Source organism: Ambystoma mexicanum, chromosome 1p (genome assembly GCF_040938575.1).
Source record: "Ambystoma mexicanum isolate Mex_15411 chromosome 1p, UKY_AmexF1_1, whole genome shotgun sequence".
Lineage (NCBI taxonomy): Eukaryota > Metazoa > Chordata > Amphibia > Caudata > Ambystomatidae > Ambystoma > Ambystoma mexicanum.
In genome coordinates, this window is record NC_090921.1 from 1,369,246,188 (window position 1) to 1,369,270,212 (window position 24,025).

At 43.9% G+C, this 24,025-nt stretch overlaps 1 long non-coding RNA gene across 1 annotated transcript in view; it reads left to right on the forward strand.

The window, feature by feature from the left end:
* The window catches only part of LOC138578189 (uncharacterized), a 494,414-nt gene extending 471,054 nt beyond the window's left edge, over positions 1-23,360 (forward strand). Inside the window, exon 3 of the long non-coding RNA XR_011303985.1 lies at positions 23,170-23,360. This is a non-coding gene — a long non-coding RNA (uncharacterized lncRNA). The remainder of the gene's footprint in view (positions 1-23,169) is intronic.
* Positions 23,361-24,025: the final 665 nt, after the last annotated feature.

Sequence of the window (24,025 nt, forward strand, 5' to 3'; positions counted from 1 at the left end):
GTTAAAGTTTCCCACACTGTGTTCAAACGAATTTCACACCTTCTCCCTGGACAAAGGAGACTTCCCCCTGCCCTTGGCTAAGAGATTGACAGAATGTTGTGAATAGGAACTAGGAGGGGCACCCTGGCCTGTTGCTCTCAGTGCAGACAAAGGAATCCTTGGGTTGATTAGAAAATGCTAATTCGAGTATGACTGACAACAAACTGCTGGCAGGAAGGAGAGACATGTGACATCTGAGTCAGCCCAGACCTTGGAGGCGGAGACAAACCATTGTGTGGATTCAGAAAGCACAGCAAATGTATGTTTTATAAAAATGCTTATAAAATATTGTACCGAACTGAAAAAAATGTGAAACTTTGAGATTGTTAAAATGAAAAATTTGCTCACAGTTTAAGACTTAGCTGGACTCTGTGTGATGTTCTGAGACCAAATCCCGGAATTATTCATATTGTAGCTACTGTGTTTATGCCAGGAACCGGAAAAATTACAAAATTGTGCTCAGTTGGGGTGTGCATGCATGTCTAAAAATTGGTGCAGAACTAATATTAAGAAACCCACCAAAAGCTCCAAAAGGTTGTCATTTCTGAACCAAAGCTCTTAGGAAGATGAGAGTTGAACAGAAATGTACCTTAATCTGTCATGTGATTCATGTGCATTAACAAGTTGTGTATATTGTAAATATGTGTTTTATGAAAAATAAGATATACTGTACAGAGACCAAGGGGAGTGTTTTCCCCTAAGCCATAAAGATGACACAGGATGACACGCTGATCCTTTCTCCAATCAGGGGACAGGGAATCCTATGACCTTAAACAAGTGTTTAAAAGTGTACTTACTTGTGAAAAGGTTAGTTGGTAACTGCAACTCTGGGATTGAACAGTTAAAAAAGTTCTTACGTTGAATGTGTGTTGTGCTATTGTGAAAAGTATATATAAGGTAATTTACTCACCTTTGAATTTGTTGTGCCTCTTTCCCAAAGGTAATGCTGTTGGCTTCACTATTTCTTTCATAGAATAGGTGTATAAGTTTCTCAACTGGGTCTTGCTTCCCCTGACTTGCTGTTAGCCTGTCTAGAATAAGTCTGCCTTAGGTTATACTTACCTTTAAGTTGCTGGTAGCTCATTTAAAACGTATATGGGGTTTACCTGCCTTGAATAGCTGTATGCCATTCTAAAATAAGTTAGAGAGTTATTGCTTACCTCAGTCTGTGTTCCACTGAGAAAGGAACTATAATAGTATATTACAACATTAGGTTTTACCTGCCTAGTATAGCTCTGTGCTATTCTTAAAAAAGTGTTCTGTAGATGTAGCTGACCTTGATCTGCCTGGTGCAACCCTAAATTAGTGTAAATAGCTCTTGCTTATCATAGTCTGTGTTCCACTGAGCTGAAAAGCAGCTGTAATTGTATATTACACCGTAAGGTTTTGCTCCCCTAGTATAACTGGGTTATCCTAAAAGTAGTTATAGGTATATACTGTACCTTGAATCTGTGTTCCACTATTCAGAAAGGTATCCTGGTAACAGGGTTGATTGATTATGTGATTTCCTTGTCATCGTTTAACTAATAGGGTCTGCTACCCTTGACTTACAGTAAATAATCAAAAAGTAACATATGGTTTTACTCCTCATGTTCAGGTGTGGCCTATATTAAATGTGTCTGATAATGTCTGACTTCCCTTGAATTACTGTTAGGTATTCAGAAGAATGTTTATGCTTTGGTCTATGTACCTTCAAGCATTGTGTTGTGTTTTTATAATGTGTTTATGACTCTATGACTAGTACTTACCCCACGACTTATCTCTCCCAGCTTGTATTTACAATAAACCTTTATTTTTCGTAATACTTCTGGTTGTAAGTGTTTCTATTTAATCCTTGGTTTACTACAGGTTCTTTGTACCTTCCTACTGTCCTCTCTCCCTCCTAAGCTAAGCCTGGCTGCCCTTTCTATGCTACCATATTCTCAGGTGGTACTGCCTAATACTAAGAGTGGAATCTTGTACTGTCTCAGTTGAATGGTTTTACTAAGCCCTTAGTTGGACTTCAGAAAAACTGTCCTAACAGATACCAATAAACTTGTAACTGAGATTTTACGGCAGTCCAATTCATCTACAGGTTTGGTGCAAAGGTGGCCACATGTCAAGCCTGCGTGGATCTACTTTTCAGGCTTCAGAGGTTGTCAAAATACATACCATTGGGGGGGGTTCATAACTGTGTATTAAAGCATTTAGAGTAGGGCAGGGAAAGCAGCGCGATAGCACAGCATCCTGTACTCTGGGCACTCGTTACCTCAAACATATAAACATCCTGAACAGCATCCCATGGAGATAGGAAAGATAGACACATTACAACAAAGCATTAATTGTGGCACAATGAAATCCCGGGCCACTTTATGTGCTATGATCAAACATTTCTACACTGTACACAACCTTTTAGGCACAAGGATTTTGTCAAGTGACCAAGGACACTGAGATGGAATGTCATGTGATGATCGTAACTGAGACAACGGCAGAAAAAAACATTATATAACTGAAACTTGCGAAAAAGGAAAATACATAGGGCCTGATTCACAAAAGTGTCTTATATTGGTGCAATCCCATAGGAAAACACTCTGCGAATCAGGCCCATAGTCCGAAATGGATATTTATTCTACTCTAAATGCTTTTTTGAGGTTTTTGTCTGCATTGTGAATTTGAGGTATTTAGGAACAGACTAAATCAATGATCACCCCTTTAATGAGTCTAGCAATTATTGACAGAATTCCAGAAAGACAAAAACACCTGTCTAGAGAGGTAGCACTACTTATCATGCTTGCTTTTTTAAATATGCTGATTAATAAATGTCATTCCACATTAAGAAATGGCTAGACTGACTGCACCAAAAGGCCAGTCTAGCCAGGCAATGGACACACATGAAAAAAAAAAAAAAAAGTAAACAAACTTGGCTCTGCCCGCAAATACCAGGAAAACATGCAAAGTCATTAAAGGATTTGAAAAAAAAGCTTCAGTGATCCCCAGTCTCCCAGGGCCTTACACGCACATGCAAACATGCATCTCCTTTCACCCACCAGTCACTCACCCATACATCCCCTTTCACATTCATTCATACTGCATCCACCACACAGGCACACACCCAACCTCCACCCAGAACATTCAAACACACACTACCACATTCACACTCTTTCACCAACCATTCATTCAATCACACCTTCTCTTACATCCACTCATTGCATTCTCTACACAGACACACACCACCCAGAACATTTCAAAACACACCATCCCACTCATACTCATTCACCCACCAGTCACTCACTCATGCACTTTTTCTTACCTCCACCCATTACATTCTATCGAGAGGCACACACCCACCCACCCACGCAGAACATTAAAAAACACATCCTCACATGCATACTCATTCACCCACCAGTCACTCACACCTTCTCTCACATCCACTCATTGCATTCTCTACACAGGCACACACCCAGCCACAAATTCAAAAACACACCATCACATTCATACTTATTCACCCACCAGTTACTCTCTCACACCTTCTCTTACATCCACTCATTGAATTCGCTACACAGTGACAGACCCACACACAACATTCAAAAACACATTATCACATTCATACTCGTTCCCCCACCAGTCACTCACTCACACCTCCTCTTACATCCACTCATTGCATTCTCTACTCAGGCACACACCCACCCACCCAGAACATGTAAAAACACACATCAAATCACATTACCTCTCATTCACCCACCATTCACATAATTCATACATTTGACACGTCACATAGGCAAAATAAACATCATATTTAAAACAAAAAAAGCCTTCTTACCTTTTTCTTGTAGCTTCATTCTGGACTTCCTGGTTCCTGTATGTGAGCTGCAAGGAAGCCAAGGGAGAAGGGATTGGAGCTGAACGTGGCATGTGACATGTGACACATGTCATGGTCAGCTCCAACGCCAACCCCTACTGAGTACCTCCCCAGCCAAGCCTTCACCCTGATGGGTGAGGGCTGGGCCGGGGACCCACCAGACTGCTACACCAGGAGCTTCTGTTTTTAATGTCCCCCCAAAAAAAATTATGTTTTTGTTTTAAAACATTTTTGGTCACAAGGGAGACCCCGGGAGTTGCAAAGGCAACTCCCAGGGGTCGCAGTTATGACCACTGTCGACCCCTAAATTATTTCCCTCTGCATAACGTTCACAGACATAGTACAAAGCTGCTGATTAGTCAATTAAAAAACATGAGGTGAATCAAGCTTGTGATACAGATGCCATTTTGTATTAGCGTACTATGCCCCTAACATGCAAATATCACAGTAAAAACATATTGAAAAACCCAAGATAACAGAATTAAAACAATCTCTAGGGAGGTGAGGGGTGATGAGGATGGGATGGGATAGGTCCAGAAAAAGCCCAAAATCAGGTGGTTTTTTCTTCTCCATGTCCGCAAACATGTTTGATGACATTGCTGGGAAGTTTGCAAACTTGACACCTGTTCGAGGACATCCATTCTGTAAGTGACTTCAATCCAGCATTCCAACTAAGTCAATGCCTAGTCTGGGATGCCCAATGGCAACCCTTATTTATATATTTTTATGTCAAAAGTTCTTTAAATATGGATGATGAACCCTTACATAACGCCCCTCTCTTTGGATCTCCCCGACCTCACTGAGCCAAGAAGTAGGTTTGTTTTGCAAATTAAAAGGTTTATTTGAAGAATTTAACAATACATATATTACACTTTTATGAATAGAATAATATCTGAATAGCACACTTATGAATATTAACAATGATCAGCGATGGGTAATAATACAATATCAACAATCTCTTTAATCAGTTAGGAGTAGGAATAGGAAGGATAAGGTAGCAGAGAATACTTTGTATGAGTTCAAGGAAATGCAAGATAGGAAAGAATGCAACACAGAAATAAACCTGATATGATTTCAATCTAAAGATAATATGATCACTTTTTCCCCTGTGACTACTCACTCCCCCACTATGCAATATGAAGAGATGGAAATGGGGGCACACAGGTTTCAGGAAAACAAACAATAATGCAATTCAATCCCAGTTCCCCCAGCAAGCTTACAGAAAACATGTATAATTTTAAACACAGGTCAAAATTCTTTTGAATGTGATTGCAATGAATGGGAAAAATATGTTTAAATGATTTTAATTCACTAAAGGAAATTCAGCACTAGTGAAAATTACTTTGGATTGGTACAGGTCAACACTAGCAATGATTGATTCATGAAGGATTATAAGATTGAAAACGAAATTCAGCAGTTGAAAACAAGAAACAGCTATTTTGACATGTGTTGAAATTGAGCTAAATTGCAATTCGCTGCAATTTTTCCGCGTGCGTGAAACGCAATTACGGAACAACTATAAGGAATTGGAATGTCGTTTTAGGTTCGTTGGAAAGCTCAGGATCATAGCATCAAAATGACAGTTTCGGTTCTAGGACGCGCGGTTCAAAAGTTACAGAGGTTTTAAACAAGGTAGATTTTTCAGAAACAAAGTCAAGTTTTCAAAAATGACAGATGCGCTTTAAAGATTAGAAACAAATATTTCTTAACACTAAAGAGTCTATGGAGCCGCAAACTACATGACAGCCCAGCCACCTATCCAGAGGCGCCTCCGGATGGTTTCTGTCTGAACGAGACGATTGCCTTTCTCCAGAAAATATATATTAGCGCCAAGATGATTATCACTAAAATTATCAAGGACTATGTGGAGGAGAGAAGAATTTAGGATAGACAACAGAGGTTCTGTAATGCAGTTCTGAACAGATTGAAATGTATGGAATAGGATTACTTTAAACTAAAAGGATTGGTTATGTACAGTTCTAGACTAGATACTCACTCCTATGGCTTTGGAATGGAGTGGGCCCCGTCAAAGATCTGGTCAAGGGTTTGGCTGGGGTTCTCTCGCCACCGGACAGGTCTCAGTTACTCTGGTCTCAGTACTACACTGCGGTCTGCGTGGTCTCTTGGACTGGATCTGATGGGTTCTGGATACAGCTCTGCTTTCTGGGTCTGCATCTTGGTTCTAGCACAGGGTTCTTGGCTAGAATAGCAAAACAGCACAGCCCGACTGTTGAATGTGAGAGCCCCTTTGGAAGTTTAGGGGTTAGAATCAGGTTGCTAGGTTCTGCAGGCCCGCTGAGAAGGGTTCAGCTTTTGGGTTAGGCCTCTCTGCTTCAAAGTTCTAGAATTTGGTTCTAGAGTCTCTGTCTGGATATTGTCTGGATCTGGTCTGGATCTTCTTGCAGGGTGCTTCGCCAAGAAATCAGTTGAGGAGTGGAAAAGTGTGTGTCTTGTCTGTCCTCAGCAGTTCCTATTCATGTATCTCCAAATTGGGTGGAGAGGCTGATTCTCTATGCCCAACCCTCTAAGGATCCCAATCACAGAAACACCCCAAAGAAATCACAAAGACTTATGGTAACTAAATACCCCAGCCAACACAGTACCTTAGCAAGGAAGAAGAGTTCCAGCAAGAAGACTTCAGGATCTGCAGCCAAAAACCTGGTTGTTGAATTCCTTTATCATGAAGATTGAAGACAGGACACTGGAAAGGCTTTTGCAGCAGGGATTATGGGGAAGGCTCTAGGCAAGAGGTTATTTGCATGATTTACTCAGCACAGAAGACGAGGTTGCACCGGGGGACACTTCAGGATCTGCAGCCAAAAACCTGGTCTCTGAATTCCTTGTCATGAAGACTGAAGACAGGACACTGGAAGGGCTTCTGCAGCAGAGATTGACAGGGAGGGCTCCAGGCTACAGTTTCTTTGTGGTTGGATGCGGCTGTGTGGTTTTGGTGCCCTTTTCAGGAGCCAGTAGAATACTGATTATCGCTGAATTGATTCCCGTCGTTTGTAAGGTCCAGCACTCTGGTGAGTGGACTTTTCGGACTTGATTCACTTTTCTGGAGGTCCAGCAGGATGCCTCGGCATTTAGAAGATCATGCACCACATGATGGCTTGAGGTCACAGGGTATTCAGGTATTGCAGCCTTGCAAGGTCACAGCACAACGTTTTCCAGCTTAAAAATGCAGGTCTTCTTAAGTCTAGTGGATCTCAGCAGGCTCTGGGTTGGGGTCATCGTTTTCAGAGTCCCCAGGTTGCTTGGAAGGAAGGGTAACAGCAGGCTCTGGTTACACAGCAGGCTCTCCGGTCACTGGAAATCGTCCCAGCCGCATTTTCTTCATCTTCCTCTTCATATTCAGGTCCAGTGGCCGACTTGTCAGGTGCTTCCAGGTTCAGAGTTTTTATTAGGAATTACAGCACAACTTCTGCATTCTCTTCATGCATTTTACAGCAAGGGGTGGTATGCCTGTCCAAACAGGACAGCCAGCCCCCCACTGGGAGTTTGTTCCTTTCAGGCGAGATGAAAGACAAAGGGCTGTGGAGTTTTTGACTCCTCCCTGGATTCCTGCCTTTCTCGATACTCTGGAGCTTGGGCGGGGAATCCACAGGATTCCTGCCAAAGACAAAAAAAAAACATTGAGGTCGTTCCCACCTAGAATAGCAGCGGAAGACGTCAGAAACAGCAAGAACACAAGAAATGGCCAAAAAGTAGGAGCCCCAATTTTAGCAAAATGGTTGGCCTTCTATGCATTACAGAGGATGAATTAACAGCCTGTGAGTAATGGAGACGAAAAAGTCATAAAGGTAGTTACACTGGCATCAGCCATTCAAGGAAACTTATAATTGTAACAAAATGTTACCAGGTAAGTAAGAAAGGGGATACATTGTATCCCCCAGCACTCCACATAAGGTGAGGTGTGCTGGCAAATGAATTTAGCTACCCGAATTATATTTCCCGAATCCCTTAAAAGTTTCAAAAATTCCGAAAATCCCGAATACAATGTCAATTCTGGTGATTTAAGATGCGACCGACCTTTTTCACCCAGGCTTAGCCTTCAGCACTATCTGTGCGATTTCCTGAATTTGCTGATTCGTGTTCCCTCTTAAAACTGAAACTCTGCCAACAACTATTTCATTTGGAAATGGAAAATTATCCCAATTTTACGCTGAATATACTCTTTTTCTGCTTGTTCGAATATTTATAGGTTTGAAGTCAACTCTAGGGCTGCTGCAATGGATGAGCCAAAACGTGCTGGGGCTCCTTTATAGATGTAAAAAAAATGTACTCCAACCCTCACTCTAGTGTAGACAGCAGCATACTGTAGAAAAATATAAGTACAAGTTGATGCCTCCACAGGGAGCACAAAAGACAAGGCATAAAAGCAGAGCACTAGACAAGTGGCAAATAAATAGTGCAAAGTCTACGGGAGACGGATGGTTTATCCTCGGCAGAGCGTAACTTAACATCACCTTGTCCTGCCTGTAACTGCTCTCACTACCCCGTGCAGTCTGCTATTATCACTCCAATGTTAACACCAAATGCCCCTTATTCACAGAACATTTTCCAATGGGGTTTTGCTATTATAAAACGCTTCCCTGAAGCCTCAAAGCCTAAAATACTGCACAGGATTATGACATGGCAGGTGCACGAGACAGCAAGGCAAGCAAAACATGCATCCCAGCAACGCCTCCATTGCTCAATGAACTCATTAGGCTAAGCAGGTCCGCCCGGACGACAATACCAGCACACCTCCTTTAATTGCGCATTCTATTTGCCCCTGCTAGGCGTATTCAACCCGCAGAGAAGAAAGACATTTAACGATTGCCAGAGCGCGTTTGTAATGAAGCGGATGCCTCCTTGTGTGTCCTTGTGCCAACCATGGCAGAGGGGATACTCATTAAGGGGTGAATTATTAGCTTCCTACGGTGCTCTGCGGGGGCATTAAAAATGAGTGTAGTTTGCCGCTTGTCTTTTGGATGGCGAGTGGTGGTTTAATGGATTCTTGTTTCTAGGTGAGCAGCAGGGGACCGTTTTTATGATTATAATTGTTGCATAATTACTGGCCTTAGGTTGCCTATTGTTAAATAAAAAATGCTGAGATACTAATGTTTTATTGAACAGCGCAAGCTTATAAAATGGCAGTTTATTTTCACGGCGCCAAACCAGCTCGTTACTTTTGGATTTTTAACGGCAATCTCATTTCGTTGGCGGACGAAATACGGTGTTACACGTCCCGGATATGAATAGCGTAGGGGCTTTGAGTGCAAACAAAGGTGAAATGTTTAGCCAGGCTTCACGAATACAGACATGCTTTGGATAAGAACGCCTTCAGAGAATAAATCGTTCCAAAGTACTGTGTGTACATTTTATTTACTATCCCTGCTGATAAAAAAGAAATACAAGGTTTGACAGTTTTATCTTTCACATTTAATTTAGCCCACATCTAAAATCTTCAGTGAGAAAAAAATAACATCCATCCAATAACTGACAATTTGGGCAATTGTTGAATTAATGAAGGGCTGGTTCACAGTTCAATCTTATCTCGGTCCGTTTTGTGGGTCAATGTGGGCCAACTTGATGACCCAGTTTGCTGTGCAGCTAAAAAGCTCTAAAATCCCCTCAGAAAATAATGTCTCTCAGCGAAGTTGCATTTCACAAACAAAATACCGCGAATCCAAAATCTCAAATGCATGTGCTATTTGATGCAGAGTATTGGAAAACAAACCATTCAGTAAAGGTGAAATATTTTTATTAAAAAGCTGCTTGAATGAAAAGCTAATTTCAGCCTCTGAATAAAAAGCTGACGAAAAAGAGGCTAACTACAGCACTATCACAAAATGCGCCTTCACATTACTCAAGTTTTGTCATTAAAAATCACAAATGCGCTATATAAGTACCTTTCACATAACATAACGTGTCTTTGGGCACCGAGATCTATTCTTTTTTTGGGGGACTAGTACGACCAAGCCAGTCAGTAATGGGTTGCGCTTCACTCTTCTCTAACCTGAATTGAAACCTTGCCTGGGGTGGAATACACCTCGTTCATTGACTCTTTGGGTGAGTACACTTGCACACCGTTGATAGTCCACACACCTGTTTTTGGTAGCAATGCTTTCAAGCAAAGTGGTCTCGTCATTATTTGTATGAATGTATTAATATCAGTCAGCGTCTGGGTCAGACTCCAACTGTTTCTATGGCTCAGCGGCCAGAGCTAAAGGTTTTCAAAGGGATCACACAATGTCAGATGGGGTTTCCAACATCAATTTAACATGTTCATTAAGGCCTCTCACACTAATGTTTTTCGTTTGCATGCACCACTCTATATAACAGGAGCACCATCATAGAATCAGGCCCAGACTTACATTTTCACCTAACATATACAAGTAGCACATTAAAAAGCCCACGTTGAGCGCTGCATGCCCAATTCTATGGCAAGACAGGAGGCTCATATTATGCATTTCAATCTTTACTCTGAACCACAGCAGCAAAGAATAAAAAACTTTATAAACGAAATTTTTTCAAAAAACACAACGTTATAACAATGCAATGGGAAACATCCCAGTCCAATATGGTGGGCAGGTCATGCCCTGGGGGTAGCCAATAGGGAGCGAGCCAGTCCAAATATAGGTCCATTCCTTTAGTAACTCCCCCTCTTTCTTTGCTGCTGACCCACAAGCTAAGTCACACCTCTGGTTTTCTCTTAGACTGTGTGCTTTGAAGTGTTAATTATATCACTTGGTTTCAGGGAGCAGCGTTTGGGAGAACGCGTTTCTTTTACTTGATACATTGTATATGCTGTGACTTTCCTCAGGCAAGTGGAGCGTTTGTTTATCTCGCCCGCGGTGATTTATTCGAGCGTGGAGTTCACTCACATTGTTGTTGCTTTGTAGCCTAGGGAGCTCTGTGGCTCACGCAGTAAGCGTGCTGCCTTGTGAAAGGCAGGTTTAGCAGTTCGTGCCTGCTCTCCGCCACAAAAAAATTTATATTTTTATTTTTTTCGTAATATGTTCCATTTTCTTTTATAAATTAGTAATAGTGTTACCGTTGTTGTAGGTTTAAAAATGTTGCTTCTTTGCCCTCACACGCTGCTCGCGTGTTTGTCTGTGGGAATTCAGACACTGCCCATGTTCTGCCTTGGTGGCCCTTACCTGTGGTTTGTGGCACACTATTAACTTGAGTCCTTACAGCCTGCTCGGCTTGTGTGAGTGCAGCTTTGACCCGGCTGTGTTTAAATAACGGTATATATATATCTATATCTCTATTTTACCAAAGAAATTGGTGCTGTCATGGACAAAGGAGTGCTTCCCTCCTCTACGGATGCCAGCACTCAAGTGCGCACTGCCAAAAAAAGTGAGAAGGTACTTGAAAACATTGGGGATCAAGCCTGTCATTCCCAGCCTTTAGTGGCTCAAGCTATTCAGTCCTCTTTGGACTCCGCTTTATCTAATTTGAATAATACTTTGGCGTCAGCCTTTGACAGATTAATTACCCGCATTGCGGATTTTCATCCCTCCCAGGACGCTGTCCCATCTGTGGAGTCCCAGGCACCCAGAAAATGTAAGGTTAAAACTAAACATACCCAGGGACAACTCAGTCCCCTAGTGGCCATATCTCCTATTGCTTCCCCTAAGGGTAATTTAAAGCGCGGGTGGGAAGAATCTCGACCTAAGAATCTCGACCTATCTCTTCCACCCCCTGGCCGCCCCCCGCGCCTTTCGCGCCGGTGGAGCCCCCTATTGATGTCTCATCCTCTGACAGTGCAGATGATTCTGATTCGCCCCCTAAGAGGCAAAAAAGGAAGGTGACCTCGGTAGTCCCTCAAGGGGGTCCCCTACTGGATGGTAGTGGTGTTCCTTTCTTTGATCCTGCCCTGATACAACACCCCAGGTCTGCTGAGTGGCAACCCTCTGAGGAGGTTTCCTCTTACCTCCAGTTCTGGATCCGGCGCCCTATGGCCAAAGAGGATCGTAATAAGTTACGGGCGGAATGCCCTAGACCGTTGCTCGCCGACAAGGTAGTTCTAGCGCCAGAAATAGACCAGTCTATGGCGGCTTTTCTTTCCCAGAAAGGGAAGGACCCCAAGAAGGGGGTCGATAAAGCGTGGCGTAGTTGTCAAGACAGACTGTTGGACATCCTGGGTCCAGTCACGCAGATTTTTGAAATGGCAGAAGAGGCGGCGTCCTCTAATACCCCGATAGATGTTGACGCATTAAGGGGTTGGATCCAACGTACAGTATGCCTGCTCGGCAATGCTAATGCCTCCATATGTAGGGAGAGGAGGAAATCATTATTAATGAGGTTGGATTCCAAACTGGCAGACATGTCAGAGAGGGAAGGTGGCCCTGCAGCTCAGGGTAATTTGTTTGGGGATTCTTTCCTGAAAGATTTGTCAGCTTATGTTCACACATTTACAGCGCTGGACAAAGCGCAGGTTAATATAAAAAAGGTTTTTGCCCCAAAGGTTTTTAACAAGGCTGGACGAGGTAGGGCCCGCTCCTCCGGCCGTTTTTCCCAGGGCTCCTCCCGCCCCCGACAGTTTGCGCCCCGTGGCGCATACCATACCTCCTCTGCTCGAGGAGCACATAATCAGTTCTATCCGCAACAAAACTCCAGTTGGAGAGGACGTGCCGGCAGGGGAGCCGGAAGATCAAGAGGGCCAGCAGGTAATTTCCGAGGTGCTAAAAGTTTTTTCCCTCAAAAGTTTAGGTGGCAGACTAGCCAGGTTCCTTCCACAGTGGGAGGCTCTCACTTCGGATCCTTGGGTGCTACAAACGATTCAGGGTTATCAGATAGAGTTCTATGCCCCTCCTTGCCAGTTGTCCATTCCCCTTCCTTTGGTGTTCGACGAAGTCAAACAATCCCTTATAGATGGGGAGGTACGGGATCTCATCTCCAAAGGGGCGGTAGTCCCGGCCTCTTACAGGGCCTCTCAGTTCCAGAGTACCATTTTTCTAGTTCCGAAACCGGACCAGGGGTTTCGTCCAGTAATCAACCTGAAAGCTCTCAACTCTTTTGTGGTTTATCACCACTTCAAGATGGAGGGAATTCATTTACTCAGGGATACTCTTCTCCCTGCAGACTGGATGGTCAAATTGGACCTCAAAGACGCTTACCTAGTGGTTCCCGTCTTTCCCCCACATCAGGAGTATCTTCAGTTTCAGTGGGGGGGTCGAGTGTGGCAGTTTGCATCCCTTCCGTTTGGCCTGTCCTCGGCCCCATGGTGTTTCACCAAGCTCATGCGCCCTGTGATGGCTCTTCTCAGGTCCAGGGGGATTCGGATCATAGTTTATCTAGACGACATGTTGCTCCTGGCCCAGAATTGTCAAACTCTGTGTTCTCTTCTGAAATTTACTGTGACCCTCTTACAGGATCTAGGTTTTGTGATAAATGTAAAAAAATCCATATTGAAGCCTACGCAATGTATCCAATTTCTGGGCTTCAATATAGATTCAAAGCTTTGCATCCTTCTTCTCCCAGACAGCAGACTGTCCAAGATAAAGAAGGAAATTCGTCTACTCCTCAGGAGAGGGAGGATCTCCCTCAGGCAGTTGGCCAGAGTTGTAGGGATGTTGTCGGCATCCATTCAGGCTATCTTCCCTGCTCCCCTACATTACAGAGCACTGCAACGCTTAAAGGCCAGGCATTTGCGCAAGTGTCTCTCTTACTCCCAAATGGTGGAATTGCCGCCAGAGGCCAGGTTGGAACTTCTGTGGTGGCTCAGGCACATGGAGGCCTGGAATGGCAAGGCAATATTTGGCCCGTCGCCGGATGTCGTTCTGGAGTCAGATGCGAGCAGATCGGGTTGGGGAGCCAGATTGGGTCAGGTCTCCACAGGAGGGAAATGGTCGGAGTCAGAGAAACTGCTCCATATCAATTGCCTAGAGTTGTTAGCGGGGTCTTTTGCTGTTCGGAGTCTCCTCAAGGATCAGGGGAATTGTTGTGTTCTCCTCCGCATGGACAACATATCTGCGGTGAGGTACATCAATCACCTGGGGGGTGCCAGGTCCAAAGTCTTGGCGGATTTGGCGAGAGAGTTTTGGCATTTTTGCCTCGACAGGGATATTCTCTTGAAAGCGGAATACCTCCCAGGAGTCAGCAACGAGGTTGCAGATTGGAACTCCAGGCACCTGCAGGACAGGAGCGATTGGATGCTGAACAGGTCTCTTTTCGCCCGCATAGAGTCCCTCTGGGGTCCTCTGATGATAGACTTGTTTGCCTCCAGACTGAATTGTCAAGTTCCCAGGTTTTACAGTTGGAGACCAGATCCGTTAGCTCTAGCCACCGACGCTTTCCTCCAGGATTGGTCGGGTCAGTTGGGGTATGCCTTTCCTCCCTTTGCTATGATAGCCCGGGTTCTGGTCCAGGTTCGCACTCAGGCGGTGTCTCTGGTTCTAGTTGCCCCCTTTTGGCCCTCTCAAGTTTGGTTCCTGGCCCTTCTAGAATTGGCAATAGATATTCCCCGTCTTCTCCCTCGCGATCCCCAGTTGCTAGTGGATCCGGAGGGTCTCCCTCACGAGTTGGTCTTGCAGGGACACCTTGCCCTTATGGCTTGGAAGATTTCAGCTCTTCCTGGTGCTTCAGAGGACTTTCGCAAGACTCTATGGCGGTCATCAGGGACTCCTGGGCGCCCTCTACTAAGGCAGGGTATTCCACAGCATGGAACAGATGGGTTAGCTGGTGTGTGGCTAGGCACCTCAATCCGGTTTCTGCCCCTCCTGTAGAGGTGGTTAATTTTCTTGTAGAATTGTTTAAGGAAGGGAAAGCCTACAGAACTGTTAATGGTTTTCGTTCGGCTATTTCAGCCGGTCATCTTTTGGTTAAAGGAGAACCAGTGGGTAGACACTTTTTAGTGCGAAGGGCCCTCAAATCTATCCGTATTAAGGTTCCGCCACAACCGAAATATTCGGTTCTTTGGGATGTTAATGTGGTGCTGCAGCTCTTCAGGTCCTGGCCTCTTAATGAGGAACTGTCCCTGCAGCAGTTATTTGCCAAACTTGCTATGTTACTATGTCTGGTGTCTATTAAAAGGGTCTCTGATATCAGAGCTCTTGATGTGGATAATAAGATGTGCACCCCTCAAGGGGTTACTTTCTTTATCTCACGAAGGACTAAATGCATGACTTCTTCGATATCCTATCCAGCTTTTCCTGAAGATTGTAAACTATGTGTGGTCAACTGTTTGAAATGTTTTGAGATTATAACTGAAGGTTTTAGACCTCTCAATACCTCTCAGCTGCTGATTTCCTACAGGAAACCCCATAAGCCGGTCTCCCCTTCTACTTTGGCCAGATGGATCAAATGGGTTATGCGGGAGGCGGGGGTTGACACTTCCTCTTTTGGTCCCCACTCAGTCCGAGGCGCTATGGCCTCTAAAGCAGCCTTTCTGGGGGGTAGTTTGGAACAGATCCTAAAAGCAGCTGACTGGTCAAGGGAATCAACTTTTAAGACATTTTACCATAAGCGTATTGCCCATGTAGCGGTGAATGTAATGCAAGGGCTTTGAACTTGCATAATATGAGCCTCCTGTCTTGCCATAGAATGTCTAATCCCCCACACTAGCGTGAGATGGGGGTTTAGATTCTATAAAAGACAAGGAGGCGAGTATTATCCCACCCACCCACCCTTACTGGTGTCGGTTGTTGTTTCAGAGGGCAGTTGATGACTTCGATGCAGGAGGAAGTGGGAGATTGAGCTCCAGGTTGCAGAAGGTTTCAACCCCGGCGTCTCCATGGGAGTTTGTTCTTCGTTCCACGTGGAGAAGGTGTTCGGTGGTCGTGTGAGACAGATCAGCGTCAGAAAGAGGGGGAGTTACTAAAGGAATGGACCTATATTGGGACTGGCTCGCTCCCTATTGGCTACCCCCAGGGCATGACCTGCCAACCATATTGGACTGGGATGTTTCCCATTGCATTGTTATAACGTTGTGTTTTTTGAAAAAAATTCGTTTATAAAGTTTTTTATTCTTTGCTGCTGTGGTTCAGAGTAAAGATTGAAATGCATAATACTCGCCTCCTTGTCTTTTATAGAATCTAAACCCCCATCTCACGCTAGTGTGGGGGATTAGACATTCTGGTCTGCGCTTAGAGACTGGTCTCCGATATTAAGTGTGTAATGAAAGATGAATTAATTAATTGTACACCAGAAACTCCATCACAGGACAATGTTCAGTCTCACCAGCCCGTGATAAGCACCATAAACTGAGATTTACCCATCAGTGCCTCTGTATTTCCTCGTATGTCCATATCCTGCGTTGTTATGCCAGAAGAGCTTCATAAACCGAGATGCAGACTAACAGGGGATTGCAGGCTCCATAATTTACTATTTTTTGGACTTACTGTTTGAATACACAGACCCAGAGTGTGCACATAGCCATGCATCGACTGTGGAGTGCCATTAAAAAGTGATTAACCTAGGAGAGGAGCAGAAATAAGGAACATACTACAGACCATAATCCACCCTTTGACCCCCCCCCCCCTATTCTACCCCTTCCCCTCCCACCTCCCCCTTCTATCCTTTTAGACGTGGAAGACTAGTGGGTTATTTTAGGTATTCTAGGAATTTGGTGTTTAGATCTTCGTATCTTCGGTATTGTGTTTAGTGTAATACGTGTATTTCTGTATTTGATTATTGTGTATTTTAACTTGGATTTTAACTGTTTCGTTTGGTCATAGATAACGCTTTTTAAACTTTTGATGTAGTAAAATATAAATGTAAAATAGTCAAATGTATAAAGGTAAATTGTCTTCAATACCTTGTAAACAAATGAATGTGGTTTTTAGAATGTGTTTATAGATCAATTGTTCAGTAATTGTTTATCAAGTCTATTTTGTAAAGTTCTTTTAGAACTAAACAAATAACATAAATATTAATAAAATAATTTACTATTAACAGGGAGCTAAAGCAGTACAAGTTTCCCTCACACACACACACTGATCAGGTACAGCACAAACAGGAGCATTCACATTTCCCCTCATTCGCAAAATGGATCCAGCACAGCAAAGAGTTGTGCACATTTCCCTCACACACGAGGAGCAGCACAAGCAGCAACAGTGCAAGCTTCCCTCCCACTCAATGGAACCACCACAGACAGCGGCAGCTCAAGCTTAACGGCTGCAGAACAGGTAGACCGCTAGGTGTGGCAGTCTATGCATCCCTCCCACAATACAGCTTTCTTCCCGCAACATGTCTAGCAGAGGTAGCAGCAACTTTAGCGCCCTTCTCACAGAACAGATGTACGGCACAACATAGGCATCAAAGATTGCCTGCTTTCTGCCCACAGAACTGCTACAATGCAGGCAGTAGCACAAGCTTCCCGCTCACAGAACAGGTGCAGCACAGGTACCAGCAGCACAATCATTCACCACACAACTGGTATGACACGTGTACCAGGATTGCAGGCAGGGCTTTAAGTGGGGTAAGAAATCGAGGGGGGGGGGTCCTCCTTTGGGGGCGTGGCTTGTGGGAGGGGCGTGGCCTAAAAAGTACGCAAATCGTAGGGTATACACACAAATATATATAAATGTTATATATTTGTGTGCGTACCTTACTATGGTTTGTGTACAATGCAAGCCATCTTTTCTAAACATAGAAATATGTAACATATTTCTACGTTTATAAAAGGTGGCTTGCAAAGTACACAAACCATAGTAAGGTACGCACACAAATATATAACATTTATATATATTTGTGTGTATACCCTACGGTTTGCCTAGTTTTCAGGCCATCTTTTTTTTTTTTAAGATTTCGGGTTTATAAAAGATGGCTTGAAATGTGTACTTTCAAAGCCATCTTTTATAAACGTCGAGAAATCCCCAGGTTCGCCGATGGTTAAAGACGCCTCTGCGACCTGGGGAAACAAAGGGACAGTAACTGCCTCTGGTGACCTCTCGCGCGAGGGGTCACCAAAGGCAGTTACTATGACTGACAGAAGTGGCAGCCAGTCACAGAGTCGCTGTGGCTGGCTGCCACTTCTGTCGGCTCACCTGACTTCATGGCAGGCGCATCTCCCGTCGCGGCTGCGGCCGTGACGGGATAATGCATTCCGCCAATGTTGCGGTTGGACGGGGGCCCCGGCAGGGCCCCGGCTCAGTCCCACTTTTTGGAGACTGCCGGGGCCTGGTCCCGGCAGGCCCCGGCCCACTTTAAGCACTGATTGCAGGGTTCCCTCGCCCAAGTTCATTACACCCATTCCCAACCCCAGCTTCTTCTGCTGATGCACACCGTCTGTGCCCAGCTGCATGGTCCTGCACACATCAGTTAGCTTTACATCACACCCTGGCTCCACATATTCACCAACGGCATACACTGCTCACCAGGGGCCTTGGCCAGGGCCTGTTACATACTTACACCCCACAGTCTTTTGTGCTCAAGTGTGATTGGCTGGTCTTTGACAGCCTGGGCACACGTTCCACAGGAATGTATGTTTGTAATATCCAAAGGATGAAACTAACTTGGAGGCACCAAAGTGCTGGGTGCTGTAAACAGAGGGAAACACCCAGGCAGTTACAGGTAGGGTGCAAGGGCAGCAGAGATTGCTGGGTTGGGTGGCGTGAGCACGTGCAGGCGGTACCCTCCAGAGTGGGAGACATATTGGTCTGTGGAGCAAAACGCAATTGGTGAGGTGTATTCTGAAGTGTAGGATCTTCAGGTCTTTCCTGAAGTACATAATGGAGGAAGCCAGTCTGATTTACATTCGTAACGTGTTTCAGGGTCAGGGGCATTTGCTGGAAAAGCCTGTTTCCTAGTTTGTTCCATCATGTAGTTCTTGTTTCCAGTCTTGTGATGTTGTGGCTTCTGGTGATGCATTGGCTTCCAGTGATGGGGAGGTACTCAGCCTGGTAGAGCAGTGGTTTGGTTATTACTTCTCTAAAGGTGACGCAGGCTGTCTTGAACATGTTGCTTGCTTGAAGAGTGGGAGTGATGTGGGCGAACTTCCATAGTCTTCAGATGGGGCATGCTGCAACATTCTGCTTGACATTCAAAGAGGTCAAAGTGGCTTTGGGAGTCCTGCAAGTGCAAGGTTGTCATCATCTAGAGGCGATGCTCAGGACCTGGAAGAATGTTCTGAAACATGGGGCAGGGGTAAGGGGCTTAGCTTTGCAGAGGAGTGCAAGCTGGGCCCAGGTTTTTTGGGTCTTCTTTGCCATGTGTGTTATGAATAAGAGGTCACAGTTGATAGTAAAATGGAGTGATTTTACACTGTGTGAGAGATGGGGTGTGTATCAACAGAGCTTCTTTTCTGTCGGCAAATTATGCATTATGCATACCTGATGGGGTTTCCTTGGAGAATTAACTTGGTCTTTGTTGGGTTGAACCTGTGATAAGGGCCTCACATACATGTTTGTATGAGGACAAACCATGCTTGAGTTAATGGATGCCAATGATGTAAGTGATCTTTAGGGAAAGCTGTGTGTCATCCATGTATTGATTTATCTTGGCATCAGTGTTGGCAAGCAGTTTCCCCAGAGGTTCCATGTAGTGCACGAGTAAGACCAGAGACAAGGTGGAACCGTGTGGGACTTTCCAGGTTACTGGACAGGACTGGGATCTGCTCAGGCCTATTTGGACAAGTAACTATGTGCTGTAAGAACCAAACCACAGCAGCACTGTTCTGTCAAACCCAATGTGGCGGGTGAGGATCCTGAGGGGGACTTCATGGTCAATGGAATGGAAAGTGGCAGAGAGGATGATTAGTATGAGTAGGCAGTCTTACCCTGTGTCCAGGATGTGAAACGCATTGTTGATAACTTGGATGATGGTGGCCTCTGTGCTGCTTAATTGCTAGAAACTAGATTGGTAGTCACGTAGGAGATTTTATTTTGTGATCCTTTCATGCAGCTTGTAGGAGATGTTCTCAATCACTGTTGCGAGGAAGGGTAAATGTGTGATAGGGCGTTAATTGAAAAGATCATCTGGGGTGTGTGTGTGTGTGTGTGTGTAGGGCATATACTCGTTTTCTGTGTGTTTCTTGAATGGTACTGTTCATGAGGGATGTGTTGATGACATTTAGGAGTGGTACGAGTACTTCCCTTGTGAGGACCTTCCAAGTGTAGGAAGAGAAGATGCCTTTGTAGCACATGAGTTGGAGGGCTGTGTAGTGTTGGTTAGGTCATCTGGAGTAATTGTCCTGAATTCAGTCTATTTGGATGTGTTGGAAGGTGGTATTGTCTGTATGTCTGAGGTGTTTTGACTTCTCTTGTCTTTCCTGCCTGCAAAGAAGTTGCTGATGGCATTTCATTCGTCTGTGCACTAGGGAATTTCAAGGTCTACCAGGAGTTTGATGCAGTGCTTTACATCTTTTAAGATGACTCTGCTCTTGTTGGATGCTTCCTTGATGTTTGTTGTGTAATGGTTTCCTTTGGCTGTGTTGACAAAAAACCGGCATGCCGAGCAGAGTGTATGCTGGTTGAGGAGGTCCTCTTGTTGGAAGTCGTTTCTCCAGAACCTTTCTGGCCTGAGAATGTCATGCTTTCTTGCTCCTACGTGATCCAAGTCCTCATGTGGACTTAGAGTATGTGACAGAATGTCACAGAAAAATGGAAGGTAATCCTAATAAGGCTGCTGGATCTGGTGGGCTGTCAAAGACCCCCCCCTATTTGGTATACAGGTTTCATAGACATCTCTGCATTTCATCACATATCTCTGGTGGTTTTGTTGGGGGAGATACTGATGCTACATTTTTGTTTTTCTGCTTGTTCTGTTCTGTTCCTGACAAGTACTTTTAAGATGCTGTACTGCTAATTTACCTCAAACAGCTGCTATTATATCAGTCAAAATGTCCACAGTTAGGGCCACTGCCATTTCAATCCACATATGCATGCATACTGAGTGAGGGTTGATTGGGACTCCAGTTGTTGTTTTGTGTCCTCCACACAATCCAGATAACTATGTGGAGTCTTGGGTAGAATGTGGGGAAAATGGTGGGTGGTTGTTTTTGTCTTGTACAGCAAAGGCATATAGACGAAGTAAAAAGAGAATGTAGGATGTCTGTAAGGTTTGTGTCCCCAGAGGTGATTCTGTGAAGGAACAAGAAATTAATTTGGTAGTCAATAAATTAACTAGAGGGGGAATTGCTGGGGTAGATGTTTTTGATGCCAACAATGAAAAGAGGATCATACTATGTAAATTGTACTAGGCCATGGTGTGGCTGGGGTAGATGCGATGTTAGAGCTAAATATATGTTCAATGTAGTTAGAAGAATTGAAATGAGTATTACTTAGTATTTCAGATGCATACATTTTTAGAGTCACAGTAGGCAGCAACATGAGTAAGAGTGGCATGGATACAATGCATTGTGCAGTGTTCAATTTGTAGTGCTGAGAAGTATCTGGGGGGGAGCTTTATGCATGCAATAGAGGAGTTAATTGAAGGGGAAATTAACATGTAGGAATTCAACAATGGTTTAAATTACAGACACATTCATGCCATTGGAAAATGTGGGGTTCATTGTGGATACATTGGGACATCACAGAATGTAGGGTTCAATTACGTGGAGTCTTAAGTAGGCCAGAAGCGTCCCTGGATTCTCAGGGAGTTGTTTATTTTGCCTGTTTGGAAAGCTGGATGTCTGAGGTCATGCAAAGGGGGTTGGAAGCAAGCCGCATATGGGAAGTTCTGATAATATCGCAAAGGGCTGAAGGCGAGCACTGAATCCAAAGGCATTTATTTGATTCATATGGCCAGACTGGGTTCTAAGATGCACCACATAATTTCCTTGCGAGCATGAAGGCTTGTTTTTTGATGACCAGAAAGGTCTGGCTACATGGAGGGTAGTACATGGCTGTGCACAGAAGTATGCTTAAGACTGTATGACTTGAAATGGCAGTCGCAAATAGGATGTGCAAGAATGCAGGAAAAATGGTATGGGATTGCTGGAGAATCTGGGAGTATATGGATTTTCACTGCTGCTTCAAAGGCATGCTTATTTATTTCTCTCCCCATGCCTAAAAGTGTTTTTGGAAAGCCTTGCACAATCACCATTTGGATTAAATGGGTTTCTGTCACATGGTCGAAAAAATAAACAGAGTCATATATGATAACTGTATTATGTAGAGTATGTCATAACTGACGAAGGAAGAAGATCACATGTCAAAAGGATTATACTTTGGGAATGCATCCAATGGGGTTTTAGAGTTAGGGGAATTAAATTACTTTGTATTATTGTTGGCCAGTGAAGGGTTGGGGGATGACTATGTAAGAAAATATTTGTGATAATTTAAATTGTCAAACTGGATATATAAACTGTAACTTTGTTGTCATTCAGAGAGAATCAGTTTTGTTTTTAGCTCCAAGGATCTGACTAGCCCCTTCCAGTTAGCATGCAATAAATGTGCCTTCCTGGCAAGAAATGCATGTGTTTCTTCGCTGAAGCTGTTCTATCTCATTGAAAGCTTTCAGGGTACATGGCCAAATCTGACGAACCTACATAATGGCCTAGTCAGAGCAATCACTAAGTATATGCAGAAAAAAACAGACACACTCAAAACATATTTGCAAACAAACATTACATTAATTAATAAAACAGGAAATTGTTTGCACATATTGAGGTCAAGTTGAAAAATGTTGCAAAAATGAAGTATCAAAATGTCACAATTTAACCTCCAAACTGGCATCTGACAATCACCTCATGGTCCTGGATAAACAGCTAAAACAGAACATTTCAACACCATCTAAAGCTAGTAATGTAGGATTAAGATTACCAGAATACAAAATTATGTGAGCCTAAAGGTCAAGTTTTGGTGATTATGTTACATCTCTGTAAATAGTGTCATCAGTTATCTACTTTCAAGACCTTCACACACATTTGTTAAGAGGCTGCATGGTGAAATTACCTGCTTTTAGTGCATGATTTAGACAGCCAGGTATCTTGTCACGCATGATGTGAGTGACATATACCCTCCCAAGAAAACAGGTGAACACTTTTTTACCTATCAGACAAGTGGACATTATGGAATAGTCAGCATTGTAAAGTATTTTGGAGTAGAGAACGATTGAGAAGCGAGTGGGTGATTTGCGACATAAGGTTATGCAATGCCAGTAATACCAACCTACACAATATCTCTTAACATGATCTGTTACTTTCCATGTACCGCTTGTTGAACGATCTATTGAACCTGCACTACTTAAATCAAGCACAGGGACTGAGTGAGCAAAAAGTACTGTGGTATACTGCACAAGGCTCTTCTTGGTTTGCGGTGGCAGCAAGTTGAATACTCTTTCATCAACTCCACTTTATAAGGGATCTGCCCAGAAGCTTCCTACACAAAAGGTTTGACAAACATTTTTTTTAACAGGGCTGCCATATCATGGACACCTGGGATTCAGATGTGAGCCAAAGCCAAGCATTCTAAATTGAACACTTTACTAAGGAAGTGTGTACAAACTAAGGACAACTCAGAATGTAAACCATTGATCTCCACAACCAGAAAAACAAGAACAGGATGGTCTTCTTCCAATGCCTATCTCTCGCTCAGTCTTTCTCCCACCCAGGGTGAGTAGTTCATTGAGCTTCTGGGCCTTAGTAAGAGCAATTCTTGTCGGTATAGCTCACAAGTCTCTAGTTAAAACATTCCAAAGGGGTTTTATCCTATGTCTATGGCTTAGCAGGCTCACAGGTGACCCAAACCATTTTATTCTGCTCAGTTCAGTATGTATGCAGGCATTCTCTGGTCCCATACCGTATGACGAATCCAATGGCTGATGTAATGCTCTACAGGTCTCCTGAAAGATGACGTTGGAGTAAGGCAAGGAAAAGGTGAAAGGATCCTCCTCTTTGATCTTTATTGTACTTGGTAAGCCCTCCTCAGCGCCTCTCTGTGCTATCAATAGCCTTTCTGACCCCCCACTGGAACATCCCCCCCGCCTGCTGGACCATCTACTCCAACCCATAGCCTCACAGATCAGTCCCTTTATGAAATGGCAATATCATTTCTAGATGGCCTGCTTTTTCCTTCCCCACAATTCCTCAACAAAAGGCACTTCCTCATTCACCTACACCTCTTCTAGAGATGCATCTTCTTCAACCTCTACATCCCACTTCTTTTCCAGGTCACCCTCCTTTGAATCTATAGCAACCTTCTCTTCCTTAGCCATCAACCTCTCCTTAGTGATATGATATGATAAGTCATTTATAACGCACCTGTACACAAG